Source organism: Callospermophilus lateralis, chromosome X, assembly GCF_048772815.1.
Source record: "Callospermophilus lateralis isolate mCalLat2 chromosome X, mCalLat2.hap1, whole genome shotgun sequence".
NCBI lineage: Eukaryota > Metazoa > Chordata > Mammalia > Rodentia > Sciuridae > Callospermophilus > Callospermophilus lateralis.
The window spans coordinates 70,192,129-70,210,877 of NC_135325.1; positions in this window are offsets into that span (position 1 = coordinate 70,192,129).

Genomic DNA, 18,749 nt, shown 5'->3' on the forward strand with positions numbered 1-18,749 from the left:
ATACAAGTCCTTAAACTATACTACAGAGTTATACTAACAAAAACGGAATCGTATTGGCACCAAAATAGACTTGTAGACCAATGATACAGAATAGAGGACACAGAGATAAATGCATATAATTACAGTTATCTTATATTAGAGAAATGGGCCAAAATATATATTGGAGAAAAGATAGCCTCTTCAACAAACATTGCTGGGAAAACTGGAAGTCTATAAGCAGCAAAATGAAAATAAACTCCTCTCCCTCACCATGCACAAAATTCAACTCAAAGTGGATCAAGAACCTAGGAATTAGACCAGAGACTCTATGCCTAATAGAAGAAGAAGTAGGCCCAAATCTCCATCATGTCAGATTAGGCCCCAACTTCCTTAACAAGACTTCTAAAGTACAAGAAATAAAATCAAGAATCAATAAATGGGTTGGATTCAAACTAAAAAGCTTCTTCTCAGCAAAATATACAACAAGTGAGCTGAATAGAGTGCCTACATTTTGGGAGCAAATTTTTTCCACACACACAATGAGCGCTGATCTCCAGAATATATAAAGAACTCAAAAATCATAACATAATAATAATAATAATAATAATAATAATAATAATAATAATAAAACATCCATAATTGGCCAAGGAACTGAATAGACACTTCTCAGAAGATGATATATATCCAATCAGCAAATGCATGTGAAAAATAAATAAATAAAATCAATAAAAGTTAAAAAAAAGAAAATGCTGAACATCTCCAGCAGTTAGAGAAATGCAAATCAAGAGTACTATAAGATTTCAAGTCACTCCAGTCAGATTGGCAGCTATTATGAAAACAAACAACAGTAATTATTTGTGAGGATGTGGCAAAAAGGGCACACTCTTACATTACTGGTGGGACTGCAATTGGTGCAACCAATCTGGAAAGCAGTATGGAGATTTCTTGTTAAACTGGGAATGAAACCACCATTTGACCCAGCTATCCCACTCCTCGGTGTATACCCAAAGGATGTAAAAACAGCATATACTTCAGGGACACAGCCACATCAATGTTTATAGCAGCACAATTCACCATAGCTTAATTGTGGATTCACTTCAGATACTCTTCAGTAGATAAATGATTAAAGAAAATTATATATACATACATATATATATATATATATATAAAATAAATTATATACATATATATATATATAAATTTGATATATATAATATTATTCAGCATTAAAATAACATAAAATCATGGCATCTGCATTTAAATGGATGGAGTTGCAGAATATAATGCTAAGTGAAGTAAGCTAATTCCGCAAAACCAAATGCTGAATGTTCTCTCTGATACGTGGATGCTAATCCATAGAGGTGTGTGTGTGTGTGGGGGGGGGGTCATGAGAAAAATGGAGAAACTTTTATTGGGCAAAGGGGAGGGAGGAATGGGGAGAGGGATTTGGGCAGGAAATATGGTGGAATGAGATGGACATCATTACCCTAGGTACAAACCCAGGGCCTCACACATGCCCGGTGAGTGATCTATTCCTGAGCCACAATCCCAGGCCAAATTTTTTTTGTTGTTGTTGTTTTAATACTCATTTTTTTTAATTGAAGGTGGACACACAATATCTTTACTTCATTTTTTTTTTTCTTTTAATGTGGTGCTAAGGATCGAACCCAGTGCTAGGTGAGCATTCTATCACTGAGCCACAATCCCAGCCAATACCTTAACTTTTTTTAATAATTATTTTTCAGTTTTAGGTGGACACAATATCTTTATTTTTTTTTTTATGTCGTGCCGAGAATCGAACCCAATGCCTCATGCACGCTGGGCAAGCACACTAACACTTGAGCCACATCCCCAGCCACACCTTAACTTTTTGATAGAGTGAATTCATTTAAAAATTCATGTTTATTGTTGTATTTAATTAGAATTACTAAGAATGAAAATAGATTTTTTTTCTGGTATATATTTGTTTATATATTTATTTCATATATATATAAAGATGAAATATAGAAATTAAATTTATTTTCAGTAAGTATTTGAAAATTCTGAGGTTTGACCATTGCTTATTCTTTTTTATAAAAATTGTGCATATTTGTGTATATTTGACTTACATATACACAGTAAACTGATTACTAAAGTTAAACAAATTTACCTGTCAATCTCTTTGCAATTACATTTTTGCATGTGATGAGAACACTTAAGAGCTCTGCTCTTTTCAAGTATATAACATATTATCAAATATAGTCATTATATTTTACATCAGATCTTTAGAATTTATTCATCCTACAGAACTTTAACTTTGTATCTTCTGGACAACATATCCCCATTTTCTACCCTATTTCATCCATCATAGCCATCACTCTACGATCTGTTCAAATAATTTCATTTTTTAAGATTCTACATTTAAGTGAGATTATGCAGTACATTTGTTTTTTGCATCCAGCTTATTTCACTTAACATTTTCTTCTATGGTTCATTTGTCTTGCTAAAAGTGGCAAATTTTTCTACATTTTTTAAGCTAAGTAATGTTGACTACACACACACACACACACACACACACACACACACTCACAAACATACTTTAGGTTTTCATTCATCTGTTGATGAAACAATTTAAGCTTAGTTCCAAAACTTTGCCATTGTAATGCTGAAATGAATATGGAAGTGGATAGATCTCCTTGAGATATTTAGTTCAGTTCCCTTAGCTATCTCAAGGGAGATCGCTGAATAAAATTGAACTCCTTGAAAAAAACTTTTTAAAAAATCCTGTTTATAACATCAAAAAGAATAAAATACTTAGGACAAATGTTTAATCATGGAGGTGAAAATCTGTACATTTAAAACTATGAAAATAATAGAAAAAATTAAAGAAGATTCAAATAAACAAGGTATCACATGTTTATGGATTACCAAAAAAAAGTCACATGTGCATGATTTTCTAAGCAATTTACATATTACATGAAATCCTGTTCAAAATTCCAATAGAGATATACACAGGAATAGAAAAAAATTCTAATACTTGTGCAGAGCCACAAAAAATGCTTACAGACCAAAGCAATCTTGAGAAAAAATTAAATTGGAAGTGTTATACTTCTTATTTTAATTTATACTATAAAGCTATAGTAATCAAAAGATAATTGTATTTGACCTAAATAAAAAGAACAAAGACATAGCCCAATGGAACAGAATGAATAGTTGAGAAATAAAACCCATGCATATTTGCTCAAATTATTTTTGATGAAAGTGTCAAGAATTCACAATGGGAGAAGGATAAAATCATCAATACATTATTTGAGAAAAATGGATACCAAATGTAAAAAAATGACATCTTACATCACATCCAAAAATTAACACAAAATGAATTAAATAAATCCTGTAAACATAAACCCCTAGAATAAAACATATGATAAAGCTCCTTAACATTTACTTGGGGAATAATTTTTATGATTTTTTAATATTACACAAAGATTTTAAAAAGTGAAAATAAAAGAAGTGGATCAGTTCCTTCACCCATTTATTGATTGGGTTTTATTTATTTATTTTTTTATTTTGATGTTAAGTTTTTTGAGTTCTTTATATACCACAGAATTTAATGTCCTATCTGAGGTGCAGGATGCAAAGGTTTTCTCTCATTCCATAAGCTCTCTGTCATGCTCTTGATTGTTTTGTGAAGAAGCTTTTTAGTTTGGTGCCATCCCATTTATTATTACTGATTTTAATTCATGCAATTTAGGAATCTTATTTAGGAAATTAGTTCCTGAGCCAATGTGTCAGAGTAGGTTGGATATACCTTTTCTCCAAGTATATATAGAGTTTATGGACTTATACCTAGGTTACTGATCCACTTTGAGTTGAGATTTGTGCAAATTGAGAAATAAGGGTTAAATGTCATTTTACTACATAGGGATTTCTAGTTTTCCCAGTGTTATTGGTACCTTTGTCTAGTATAAAATAAATGTATTTTTGTGGGTTTGTCTCTGTGTCTTCTATTCTGTTCAATTGGTCTTTTTGCCTATATTGGTGCTAATACCATGCTGTTTTTGTTACTATAGTGCTATAGTGTAACTTTAGGTCTGGTATTATGATGCCTCCTGCTTTACTTTTCTCATTGAGAATTGCTTTGGCTATTTTGCACTCCTATTATTCCAAATAAATTTCATGACTGTTGTTTTTTCCATTTTCATGTAGAATATCATTGGGATTTTGATAGGAACTGCATTGAATCTGTATAGCACTTTCGGTAATATGGTCATTTTGACAATATTAATTCTGCCTATCCAAGAACATGGGAGGGCTTTCCATCTTCTAAGGTCTTCCTCAATTTCTTTATTTAGGGTTCTGTTGTTTTCATTGTAGAGGTTTTTCACCTCTTTGGTAAGATTGTTTCCCAATTTTTTGAGGCTATTGTGAATGGGATGGTTTTTATAATTTCTCTTTCAGCTGATTTACCATTGGAGTATAGGAATGCAATTGACTTATGATATTAGTTTTCTATTCTGCTATTTTGATGGATTTATTCATGGGTTCTAGAAGTTTTCTAGTGGACTTTTTTGGTCTTCTACATATAGATTCATGTTATTAGAAAACAGATAATTTGAATTCTTCTTTTCCTATTCATATCCTTTTAATTTCATTCTTTTGCCTACTTGCTTTGACTAGAGATATTAGAACAGATGAAAAAAAAGAAATACCAATTGTCAACAAACATATAAAAAATTCAACATCTCTAACAATTAGGAAAATGCAAATTAAAACTACACTGTGATTCCATATCATTCCAGTCATAATGACAGTTATCAAGAATGTAAGTAACAATAAATGTTGGCAAGGATGGGTGAAAAGGTTACACTCATACATTGCTTGTAGCTGTATAAATTGGTATAACCATTTTGGAAAGCAGTATGGTGATTCCTCAGAAAACTTCGAATAGAACCATCATTTGACCCACTTATCCCACTCTTTGGTATATATCCAAAGGATTTAAAATCAGCATACTACAGTGATGCAACCACATTTATTAGCAGCTCAATTCAGAATAGTCAAACTATGAAACCAATTTATATCCCCTTAAACATATGGATGGATAAAAAAATGTGGTATATATACACAATGGAGTATTATTCAGACATAAAGAAAAATGACTTTGTTACATTTGCCAGCAAATGTGTGGATCTGGATATCATGCTAAACAAAATAAGCCATTCCCACAAAGCCAAAGGTCTAAAGCTTTCTCTGAGATGTGGAAGCTGACCCACAATAAAAGGAGGGAATAAGGGGAAGAACAGAAGTACAGTAGATTAGAAAAAATGAATGGAGGGAAGGAAGGGGGATAAGAAAAGGAAAGAGAGTGGAATAAATCTGACATAATTTTCCTATGTACATATATGAAAACAACACTGTAATTCCCACCATCATGTACATACATAAGAATGAGATACTAATCAGAATAAGATATACTCTATTTTTACAAAATTATGTCAAAATGGATTTTGTGGTCATGCATGACCAAAAAGATCCAATAACAAAAAGAAATGAAACTACATGAAGTTTAAAGTGTCTGCACAACAAAGGATAAAAGGATAAAAACATCAAAATGAAAAGGCAAACCTATAGATTTGTTGAAAATTATTGCAAATCATATATTGATAGGTGTTTAATATGTGAAATGAAAAAGGAAATAACACAATGAAATAATAAAATATAAATAAATAAAACAACAAATTTTAAATCTGTAAAATCCTCAGTAGATGTTTTCTTAAGGAATAGCTAATAGTATGTAATATAAAAAATGTTCTATATCACTAATTATCAGGGAAATTCAAACTACAATGGGATATCAACTCACTACAGTGAGAATATCTATGATTAAAAATATTAAAAAAAAAAGAATTTCTGGGAAGAATGTGGAGAAAAGAAAACCCATGAACACTGTTAATGGGAATGTAAATGAATACAACAATTAGAGAAAACAGTATAGATATCCCTAAAACAGAAATAGAATTGCTTTATTACTTTTGCTTATTAAAGCTTATCAAACTCAGTCCTGAATTACTTCTGTAGTTAAGAAATAAAATTATACTTTTATTAACCATCTTTTGAAATTACCAGCTAGGTCTCTAATTAATGCTACTTGTGTTTGTGATGTTGGGGGGATTTTACATACTTCACTAGTATGTAAAATACAAAACAGACCACTGACTCATTCCATTTTTTTTCCAAAGTAGTTTGAGAATGGAAATGACCCATGGAACCTACTTCCCCAACTGATATTTGATTTAATATCCTAGAAAAAGCAAAAGGCTATATTTCTAATTGGCAATTCCCACTCAGTTTTATCAGTGATTTATATCATGTTTAATTCAAGTATGATGAAAATCTGTCCACACAGTGTACTTTGAAGAAACGTGGCTACATTTTTATACAAAAGTTTTAAAAATCAAGAATAAGATATTAATTTCCACACACTTTACATTATGGAATAGTAATGAGATTCTTCCTTATTTAAATGAATCATATTCCACTATAAACAAATTGAGGCCAATCATTTCTTTGTGTGTGAAAACAGTATGACAAATATTGAATATATTACCATTTTGTTGCGGGGGGGGCATTTTCTCCATTTTCCTGTAACATGAATTTTCAGGGAAAGAGGAGGAGGATCACAATTTTTTGTGCTTCAGTTTTTGTTATAATAACATTATCAGGTTCTAAAAATGAATTCAAGAATTTTACACAGACATTGCTGTACCAAATCAAATATAACACTGGGCTTATGTACCCATAGCCAAATTTTTTTATTGTTGAATGTGATTTTTGTTCTGAATTCCATTGATAAATTTCATGCAGAGGAACTCAAGTCTTCATTACTGACATAAAGTGTTTTCTGAAAAAGACATGGTTTTGTATCTGCCACTTTTTATATCCACCCCAAAATAACTGATAGTTGGAAAACACAAAATTTTGAGAGTAACTTTAAAGTAAATTCAACAATTTATTTAAACATTACTTCTGAACAAAGAGTTCAATCAATCTCTTCTCCCCATTAAGCTGCATAGTTCCATCCATTTTCATCATCTTTACAACATCTGAATTGCACTCAGTTCTCATACCCAGGTGCTGCTACAGATGGGAATGTTTTTTTCTTTCTAATTGTTATCATGCTTACTCAGTTTCTTTCTTGGATCCTTATATGCTGGTTTCTGTATGGGGATTGAGGTATTTTTGTTTGTTTGTTTACTTGTTTGTTTTTTTGTGGAGGAGGAACTTTGCAAGATTTTGACCAGAATTTTTAAATTACGTATCATAAAAGATATTTTATATGTCTTTTTAAATTTTATTTTATATAATCAGTCTTTTTTAAAAGATTACTTTTGAAAAGTATGGCAAACCAGAATGAATATGGAGTCAACCAAGAAATTTAGTCAAAGCCCCATTTCTCCACTGAATAATGCTTCAATCAGTCAAAACTATAGAGCAATAAGAAATTTTAGGCTGAGGACATTCCTAATGTGTGTATGGGACTTGAAACAACAACAGAAACAAGAAATGACTCAAAAACAAATAGTGACATGTTCCAAAATACTTTTCAATTTGGAGTTTAGTTTACTATACTTTAACTCTTTGTTTTTATATCCTGCAATTTCCTGTAACTTGTTCAACCCGGGCTGTTAGGTGGTTGAAGAATTTTGTCTGAATTGAGAAAGATTAAATTTTGATAAAAATAAGAAAATCCATATTTGTCTTCTTCCCAATTTCCACCACATGTGCATAAAATTTGTACACCTCTCTCTCTCTCTCTCTTTCTCTCTCTCTCTCTCTCTCTCTCTCTCTCTCTCTCTCTATATATATATATATATATATATATATATATATATATATATTTACTATTACACACTCATCAATTATTTCATGAATATCCAACATTCCTAAGAGTACTGATTTCTAGTTCAATGTATTTTTCTTTATTTAAAGACCGAGCACAATTAAATAAAATGTGATGTGATATCTTATACCATGAAAAATATTTTCCCTACCCATCTACTCTGCCTCTCCTAATCCTGCAACAAACACTATCTTTTGCAAATAACTTTGCACAACCAATACAAATATTAGCCATATTTGTACAAGTAGAATTACTATGTAAAACTGTATCACGCCTCTAAATGGCCCTTGATGTAACAGCAGTTATTACTAGGAGTGGAGCAACAGAAGTAGAAGTACTAAATAAATGGTAAATTTAATAGAGAAGGAAGAGGAAAAAATTGGAAAATTATGAGAACAAATTGAGAAGTGGCAAAAATGGAGAATGATTGCAGAAGACATACAAAGAAAATTATGACAATGAAAGTTCAAAGCATTCTAAAACAACCTAATCATTTCATCATAAGGCAACTTCTAATAGGAAAAAAAAATATTTATTAGTGTCTGCTCAGACCTTGAAAATACAAGTAAATTGTTACTGAGGAAGACAATTATACTCTCTATGGTAGATAGATAAGACTAATATATCAATAGACAGATAAAGAATATGTATATACATATATATGTATATATTTCTCTTGATTATAGTTGTGCTTCACATCTATTGTTTGTGTTGCCCTTTCACGAGATCACACAGTAGATATATAAAGTCTAATTACTCATTTTATGTTTTCTTGTTATTTTTGAAAAACAGATTTGGGATCTTCGTTAAGAAGAAACATTTGAAACAATCACTGTGTCTCTGGGCTAAATAATATTTAATTTAGGAGTCTCTATGATTGGTTCTTTTCTGTTGTCATTCATCCTGCTTGTTAGCTTGATCAACTTGGTATAATTTTGCTTATGTCCAATGCACTCTGACTCACCCTACCCATTTAGATTTAATTTGGCCTCCATAATACTGAAAGTGTGGCCATAGCTGAAAGTCAAGAAAAAACAATAAAAAATATTACTGATGTGAGAGTCCTTGGTTTCAGATCCAAGTATAAGCCTTAGATGTCGCAAAATACTAAGCTAGAAATCTTTTCTGAAATAGAAAGCAGAAAAATGAGCAGTTTGGGTTAGAGCAGAGATAGTAAGTATTGGGAAAAAAAATTTTAGAAACAATGTAACATTAAGTTTATATTTTTGGAGAGAGACAAAAAAAACCTAACAAACCCTCCTTAAATCTGTTTTTTTTTTCCAGGTGAAAAAAATATGAACATCCTTTTCTGAGGAAACAAAAAGTCTGTAACCTTCATGAAAAATCTTGCCTTGATATCATATTACAAGAACTTATAGTATGGCATGTCTAATAACTGGAGTACTAACATTACCCCTCTATTTCCTAAAACTCTGGAGTGGCTAAGCAGAATCCAAAAATTTTCCTTGTCCCCAGGATTCAGGTCCAAGAACTAGCTAATGATTTGTCAAGGGGATTCTGTGAATGTCATGAGGGAAAGTTATAGCAGAAGATTGAATCATTCAACATGGAGTCAGAAAAGGTCAATTACATCAAAATGATGTCAGACAATTAGGGAAAGTATCCCAATATTAGAATTAATTACATCTCAGAAAACCAAGACAAACCATGATCAAGAGATGCCCTCCATACTGATAGCAATATAACATTTGTATATGCACCATTGTTGGCTTAGAATATATCAAAGAAAGACAGAAGAGGAACACCATCAATTTGATCATATTTAAATTGAAATGACGGAGAAAATAATGAGATTTGATGAGTTTCTCTGGAAGTAATTTGACTATTTTTTCTGTCTCAAACAAAACGGGGCTCAAATAGAAATTAATATTAGGAAATACGTTACATACTTACATATATAAGTTCATGAGTATTGTGAAATTTTAGCATGGTGTCAATGTAACAGCTTTCCATGTGAGATTTTATTTTTACATATAATAGAACGAAGCTAGAAAAAAAAGAAAACATGTTTGAAATCCCTGCAACATCCCTGTCTGTTGCCTGAAGGTTAGAGGAGTAAAACACAATAGTGAGAAAATAACAGTCTATGTACATTTCTCTCAGAATTACACATATGATAGACTATTATTAAAGGTTGAGACTAGAAGAATTTAACATTAAAATAAGGTTAATGAGGTTAATGTTCACAGTAAGCTAGATTCAAAACTTTATGTAATATTAGAGCTTTTCCATTTTACAGATGAATAAACTGACATCCGCAGCAAGGAAATTACTTAGCCTCATTTACCCTGTACTCTGAATTTAGTCATTGGTAGTGATGTAATGTAGCTGAGATCTGGGCAATGTCTGACCTGGATTATACTCATGCTAAAGAGAAAATTGATAAAACATAGAAATAATTTCCTATAGAATTGTTATCAATTTGGGGGTTTGTGCTGTCATATATATTTAGTTTGTTTTCCCAAGGGAACAAGTTTGGAGATGTTAAAAGGTAGTGAGACCTTTAAATTTAGGACCATTGCAGAGGTCATTAGATTACTGAGGGCACTATCATCAGAAGGAATTCATTTATATCTGTATGATCCTGATTTGTTCCTGTGAGAGAGTTGTTATAGAAGTGCAACACTGGCCCCTACCCACTCTTTGGCTTCTTGTCTCATTGTGTGATTCCTCTTACACATGTTCTCACTGTGATGCCATCTGTCCTGAGGTCCCCATCACAACTGGCACCATGGTTCTTGGACTTTTCAGCTTCCAAAACTGTGAGCTAAATAAAATTTCTTTCATTTGAAACCATCCCTACTCACATATTTTGTTATAGCATGGGAAATAGACCAATTAATACATGAGTGCCATGAGAAATAAATGGATAAAATGTATATAATGTATTTTGAAAAGTGTTAGTTGCTATAGAAATCTTCATTAAGGCTACTAATGAATTCATAAGATAACTATGTGCACCATAATTCTTAGGCTAGACTCTCCAAGTTGATGAAAATAATCATTTTGTCTGAGTTAATAGTATAAGGTGAAAATGAAATTATTTCTTTGACATATGGGGGCTGAGTATTTTAAATACTGTTGCATGGCTTTGACTTCCCTTTTCATTAGCTTAGCTTGCATGAAATCCACAAACATTATTAGTGGTCATAAAATTACCAAGCCCTTCTCAGAACTGACTACAGAATTGGCCTCTCTGACCTTCATCAGTCCTGTAGCCTGCTTCACACTGACCATAGCAATAGTAATTTTTTTATTATATACAAATTTGTCAGCCATTAATTTCTAATGACACTTTGATTTTCATGTTACTGCACAGAACTAAAAGGAGAGCCTGACAAGGTTTTATTACCACCCTTTGTAACTTTGAAGATGTCAATCAAATCTTTTATAAGTCTTCATTGCCAGAAAAATTCCTATGCTCTGCAAAAACAATGTTCCTCATAGGGTAAAAAATGGCACTAAATTCTACTATTTAAAAAATGAAAAACTTTAACTTAGCTGTCACACATGCTGTTGATTTGGGTATTTTTATACTTTTTATTTACTTTCATTTTATTTTGTTTTCTAAATGAAATAATCATTGTAATTATCAAAAATCTTGGTATTTCTGAGGGAAAATGCAAAACAGACAAAATAATACAGCTACAAGTAAACTTTTCTTTCTATGAAAAGGATTTTATTTGAGTTGTGTCCAGATGTTATGACCACCCACTTATTTCACACGAGTAGTTTGCTGAGAGCTGCACTTGATTGGTCCTGATCCTGACAAATGGGATCTTATTCTACAGTTTCAAGTATTAGCAGAGGTCCCAAGATTCTATCATCACCTCTTGGTTTTGATGATATCGCACCTCTATGGTAGTTGAAAATGTGAAACTTCAGGGCTCACTTGATCTTCATCTTTTTCCTCCTTCAAGGCCCTTATATTATTAAAACAACTTTGCATCATGTACCTTAATGTGTATTACCTGTCTTCAGTCCTATCTTGAAACCTGCTTAAAGCTTCACCACTTTAGAAATACTTATTTACCCTATAGTGTATCCTAGATTAGATTTTTAAAAATAATATTCCATGTGGTAGTTTTTATAAGCTTTGAAGAAGAAATCATGGATTGTCCAAGAGTCTGCTGCTTTGCTAATTCTAAATTTGGAGAAAATATTTATTTCCATTGTACCATATTGGTTGCATTAGTAACTCATGTTGACCTCAAATATTTTACCCTGACATGTAAATATTTTTTAAAAAGATAGATTCTTGCAATAACAAAAAAGAAAAAAAATTCTGCTACTCTCTTCTCTCTGAGATCCTTAGATTCAAGGATTGCTATAGATAAATATATCAAGAATTCATGAAGTCATTTAATGAATATTCTAACAACAATACCTTTGTGAATAAGGTTCAAGGTAAAGTAAGAGTGCATGCAATTCCCCCGTTGACAGTCAAGGCAAAAGAGGTTCAAATCACACTTGTTAGATAAAATTATGACTGTTGAATAAATATATGCATTTTATCTCTTGAATTTGATTATTATCATCTGAGGATAATGTGCTAAGTGTGTTCTTTAATGTTTCAGATAGGAGTAGTGAATATTAATAATGTTCTCATGGAAAACTTGAGGAAATGGATGCAGAATGGTCAAATGCTTTGTCTGAGTGTGATAGGTGAAAAGATTTCATTCCATTTCCATTTTTTCACTTTCTCACCAATGCTTTCTAACCTGGTTTCCAAATCCCCTCATCACTTTGCAAAACTAACCTTGCTAAAATCATAGATAATTTCCATATCCTCCAAGACAAGGACTACTTTTTAATTTTTGACTTAGGTTACCTTCTTCAAATACGTTGTTATTTTAGCTCCCGTGACTCCATGCTCATCTAGATGTAATATGGTCCACCAACTTAATGTCATTTAGAAGTGCCAGCTCCTCAAGAGTTCCCAAACAATGGTGTATGGCTTCATATTATGTTTCTGCATGCATTCAAAGTATAATTATAACCTCATGGCTCATGCACACTATTTGATTTTCTCTACATTTTCATTACGCAAGAACTCAATTTTTTTGTGAATGAATATCATGGTAAATTTACATGAATAGGCATTGATTTTGCAATTGAAGATTGCTTTTTGTTGATTTTGTTAAAGCAATTCAAGAGACCTGATATTATATCCTAACTCAGGTCTCATACCACACAGGAAATTGGCCATTGCTTACTAACTGAGTAGATCTTTATATTCATGTGCAATTTAAAACAAATTGGAGACACAGTCTCTCCCTGTGCCCTGAGGGATATATGGACCATCCTGATTCATTTTACTTTTTGAACAACAGATAAAACTCAAGCAAACACATTTGAGTTAAGAAAATTCTGACAATGATCAAATCTGATTTACTGATTGCAATTTTTTTTTACTTAGAGTTCCTCTATTAAAGGTTGATGTATGATCTCAATGTTTTTCAGGTTAATAGTCCACCTTAATATTCTTAAACCATTTCTGAAGTATTAGAGATGTTAGATAAAGACAAGTTATTTCATTACAAAAAATAACTTTCAAAAGATTTGTAAAAAGACCTAGATTTCAAATCAGGAACCTAGGCTACATCGATATGGTTCTACCATTATTCCCAATGAGAAAAGCATGTTGGAGAAATTAATTATTGAAGTCAAGATGTCCTAGTACCTGGCACTACTATGACTTTACTCAGTATATAAAACTTATTGACTATAAATTCTGTCTTTGCTGTCATGCAATTTTAAAAAATATATTTATTTGCTCATATTTATGTGTTGCTGAGGATTGAACCCAGGGACAAGTGTGATGCAATCCCTCTACCACTGAGCCACAACCCTGGCCCCTGTCATAAAGATTTTTAATGCCCAATTGAGAATCACATTTTCAAAAGTCTTGATTTTTTAATTTATAATATTGTCAATCGGTATTCAAATTCAATAACAAAATCTTTAGAAGTCTCAGGGAAATCTGAAACAGCCTATTTTTAAGAGAATTGTATTTTATTGTAAATGTTGGTTCATTGTACACAATCTAATATATGTTGCCAAAATGTGTTTTTTCTCTAGGTAACTCTTGATTAAAATCTGTCATGTTTTATGAGAATTATGACGATTTTATTCTAAATTTGATTTCAACATCTAACTCTGATATTAATGTATTTTATATCTTTCTATATAATCCTATGTATTTTCTATGTCACATTTTGTACTCCCAAAAGGAGGACACCAAATCTTATTTGAATTATATTTTATTCTTCTTATTATATATTCATGTTTTTTTATTTATTAAAGATGTTATCAATTACTCTTTATTCTGATATTCTGGTCCATTCTTATTGTCAAATTTTCTCTCTCTTCTTGAATCCATAAATATTTTATTTGCTTGTTTTGTTTTTGCCATTTGTTTAAAGGCAACTCTGAATAGTGCCTAAGAACAATGATTTTGGAATCAGGTGACATAGTGGTTTAAGGTTTATACATGGTTTTGGACTGACACCTGGTCTTCTACTTATCAGCTGTTTGCTGATGTAGTTATTTAAACTCACCAAGACTTGGTTTTCATATCTCTAATATGGAGATTATACCATTAATTTCATGGAGCTGAGGTTTTAATTAAAACATTTATTGGTGTACACACTATTAAGCATATTGTATGGCTCATAATAAGCACTTGACACATAGTAACATTAATTATTAATTTTGGTTTTATCAAAATGAATACAAGGACTGATGTAGAGTTTATTCTAATGAAAGTTGTACCTTAAATCATTAAGTATTAACCCAATTGAGCTAAACTAAGCAAAGGAGATGAAAGAGATTAATAAATAAATTTCACTTTCAAAAATCCATAAAATACAGATGTAGTAAGCATTTAAAAATCTTAACCCCACTTCTTTTCAAATATAGCATATCTTAAAGTCCTAGAATTTAAGGTAACACAGAAAGTAAGGTAACATATCACAAATTTTGGAAATTTTTTTTATAATGAATTTTATATTATATTTTATGTAACTACTAAATGAATGTTTTTTTTTCTGAAAAAAAAATAAAAGTAAGAAAATCAAAGGAGACAGAAGCAAGGGGCAGAGGAAAAATGGCCAAACAGGAGGATGTCAGAATGGCATAAAGGCAAAAGCTCTTATCCAAGCTACCAGCCTTATTTACATCAATAGACTACATTAGACACTGGCATCAGTAGTACCTTATTGTTCATTGTGTCATGAGGCAGGTTATAGAATTAACAACATTAAGCAGCTTATTTCTCCATTACATACTATAGTTGCAATGTGCAATGTTAGGAGCTTTGTGTAGCTCTCAAGTCCATTGTTTAAAGTTACTGTTATATGCCAGGTTTAGGCTCAGCAGGGCTGGGTGAAACATCGTGGCTGTCTAACAAGAGAGTTCCTTTATTCCCAGGAGCTGAGTGCCTGAGACCAAGGTCGAGCCTGATAAGACTCTAGCACAGAGCCTCCTCAAGAAGGGCATTGCCACAGCAGCTAGGCATTGTACATGTATTATTTATTTTACTAATTCCTGGGAGAAACTTCAAAATATTCCAAGTGTGGAAGTTGAAAACAGTGTGCCTGTTCCCTGCTCCCCCCCGGAGTTTGCTCACCAGAGGAACACTGTCCTGTACATTTCCACAGCCAATATCCTTACAGAAATATTGTAGTTTTAAGTATCAGATACACCACATAATGTATTAAAGAAAAAATATTAAAATAAATTTGTTTTGGATTTTTTTTTTTTTTTTTTTTTTTTGCTTTGTATCTTGGCAGTGCTATGGTTTGAGTGCAGGGCCTTGCACATGCTCTAGCTATACCACTCAGCTCTCCCCAATCCATGTGGTTTGTTTAACAAATGAGAACATGAAAAATCTAGGACTAGAACTGTTGTCGGGAACAAATATAATAATGGTTAAATGATATCATCAAGAATCAGTTAATCTGTATACCTTGGTCTTTTCTTCAGCTTAATTGGATTTGTATCCAAATGTCTATGAAATGAGAATGTCAGTGCCACTGTTTCCTATCCCTGTATCATCTCAAGTTTCTGGCTAGGTCAAAAATAATAACAATCTTGATCTCAGAAATGACAACAAATATTTGATTACATATTATTTACTCCAATAGTTCTGATGCCCATCTTTAAAACCATCATGAAACAGAGAAATGGTTAGGCTAATCATAGTTTATACTTGAGATTTTGAAGCGATTTCAATCCTACATAGACCACATGGATTAAAAGTGATGAAGCAGATATTTATCAAAAGAAATACTAGGTGCTTTTTTTAACAGATAAAAATGTCATTCAAAAACCAATACGTATCAATTTCATAAGGTAAGATGTTTTCAAGCTGAGAAATTAAAAAGATATGCCCAAAGATGACCCTGACACCTAAGAATTATTCAGCTTGAAAAATTTCCTTTGCTATGCCACAATGAAGTAATCCATGACTTGATTTTATTTGGTCAGTATGATTTTATTAATGATCATAAGGTATCACAAATTGTTGTCATACTTGACTTTTTTTGTATCATGTATGTTGGACTTGTGCCTGATTCCCTGTTATAGTTTGGATCTGGAATGTCCCCAAAGGCCCAGTGTGGTACTTTGGGGAGGTGAGACCTTGTGGGAAGTTTTCAGGTTATTTAGAATATACAGTAGGAGGGGAGAGTGGGACACTAGTCATTTGATTTCACATTTATCTTGGTCATTAGATGAACAATTTTGCTCCACCATACAATCCCACCATAAGAAGCTGGCACAGGTCCAAAACAATGGGAACAATTAATTTTTTAAATTTAAAAAACTTTTAAACTCATCAGCAAAAATAAGTATTTTCTCTAAACCTCTAAAATCATGAACAAAAATAATATTTCTCTTACAATTCTGAAGTAAAACATACTTTATATAATTGTTGGAAAGAGTTGCCACATATAGGTCTGATCCATTCTTTGGCTTGTAGTAGAAATTGGTATAATCAAGAAACTAAGATTGGTAGTGTTAGTTGTGCGCACTAAAATTTGTAATAATAAAACACAATCATTTCTACAAAACCAAATTTAATATATAACAAGCACTCACCATATAAACACATCTTCTAAAAATCTGATAATTCCAAGGATAACTTATAGGCTTTTAAAAAATAACTTTGTATCAAAAATCTCAATACAGAATGATTTCTATGTCAAAATACATTTACACTGTAAATTTTTGAAAGAGAGTGAGAACAAGAGGTGGGGGGAGAGAGAGAAAAAAAAAGACACAAAGAAATAGTTTGCTGGCATTAAATTCAATAGCAGCAATTGCCCCTGATATTTTTTCCCAATAGCACTAGGGAAAGAAAATGCATGGCAAAGTTGTGTCTTGGGGTATACTATCTAGCATGGATAGTTTAGTGTGTGAAACAGTGTATGTTACTGTATCAAAGTTGTAAAAAAATTTAAGCATTATGTACTAAATACTCTGAGGGGTTTTTTTTTAGGGGGGTGGGTAAAAACCTGATCATATAGAGAATATCAGTGGCTTGTGCTTGTACTTCAGTTGAGACAGCTTCTTGACTGCCCTACTTGGTATGCAATGTTAATGTTCAGGGTTGAAAATAGTACACTCCAATGCCTCTTTTGCAAGAGTTTTTCACAGAAACATGTTTTTAAGCAGAAGCATCATAAATGAATGAAGACAAAATAAAAAGGGGAGATAAAGTTGTCCCTACAAAAGCATGATTACTGAGTTTAAAAGTTTGGTCTCCATTACCTTGAACACAAATTCTAGAACCAGTGTTGTCACAAGTTCAGTTTTATTTTGTTATCTGTCAAAATTCATTCTTCCATGGAAACTACTGGCCATCTCTCATAAGAAAATAATTCTTTTACTTTTTTATTTTTTTCAATTTAGAGCAACTTTTAAAATTTTAACAATGATTCTAAAAATACATATCTTGAGGGTTGGGGTATAGCTCAGGGATAGAACACTTGCCTGACATATACAAGGCTCTAGGTTCAATCTCCAGTACTGAAAAACAAAAATAAAAACATATATATATATATATATATACACACACACACACACACATACATATATATACACACACATACATATATATATACATACATATATATAATTTTTCAGATATATAAGCATTTATTAGTCAATAAACTTACAATAAAGATAATGCCATGCATTTTTTAGCATCAATAATATTGCTTAGCCACATAACACTAGAGCAATAGAAGTAAAACTGTACAGGACTGTCCAGTTTTTCTCACAATGTTAATTTTTTTATAATTTTATCTGTTCTTTTTAGTTACAGATGACAGTAAAGCATATTTTGAAATACTTACAAAAACATAAAATATAATTTACCTCCAAATTTATAACATTATAAAATGGAACTATAGTCTGTGCTTTAGTGGACATAGAAAGGAAATGCTTATAATATGCAGAAGACTCAAACATTTACAAAATGTGTGATATGAAAAAATATGGAAAACAAAATACTTATTAATAAAGGTCAATTTAACATGAAACTGACACAGTTATTAGAATGAAAAATGTCAAGGATAATATATTTTTAAGTAATACAGTTTTATGCTCAATTTTCTAATTCTCTTCCACTTCGTGTCTCATGATAACACTAAAAATAATAGGCATAATACATATAATAGAATCTTTCCCATGTATAACTATAAAAGTACTAATGTATGAACTTATAAAATAGATGCATTAAGTGTTCATTATTATGTTAAGAAATCTCTCAAGTTCCATAACCAACTACTATGATTTTTCTTATCTTTTCTGGAAAAAGTGAAATTGCAGGAGAAAATATATAGTAGAGACTAAGAACTTTTAA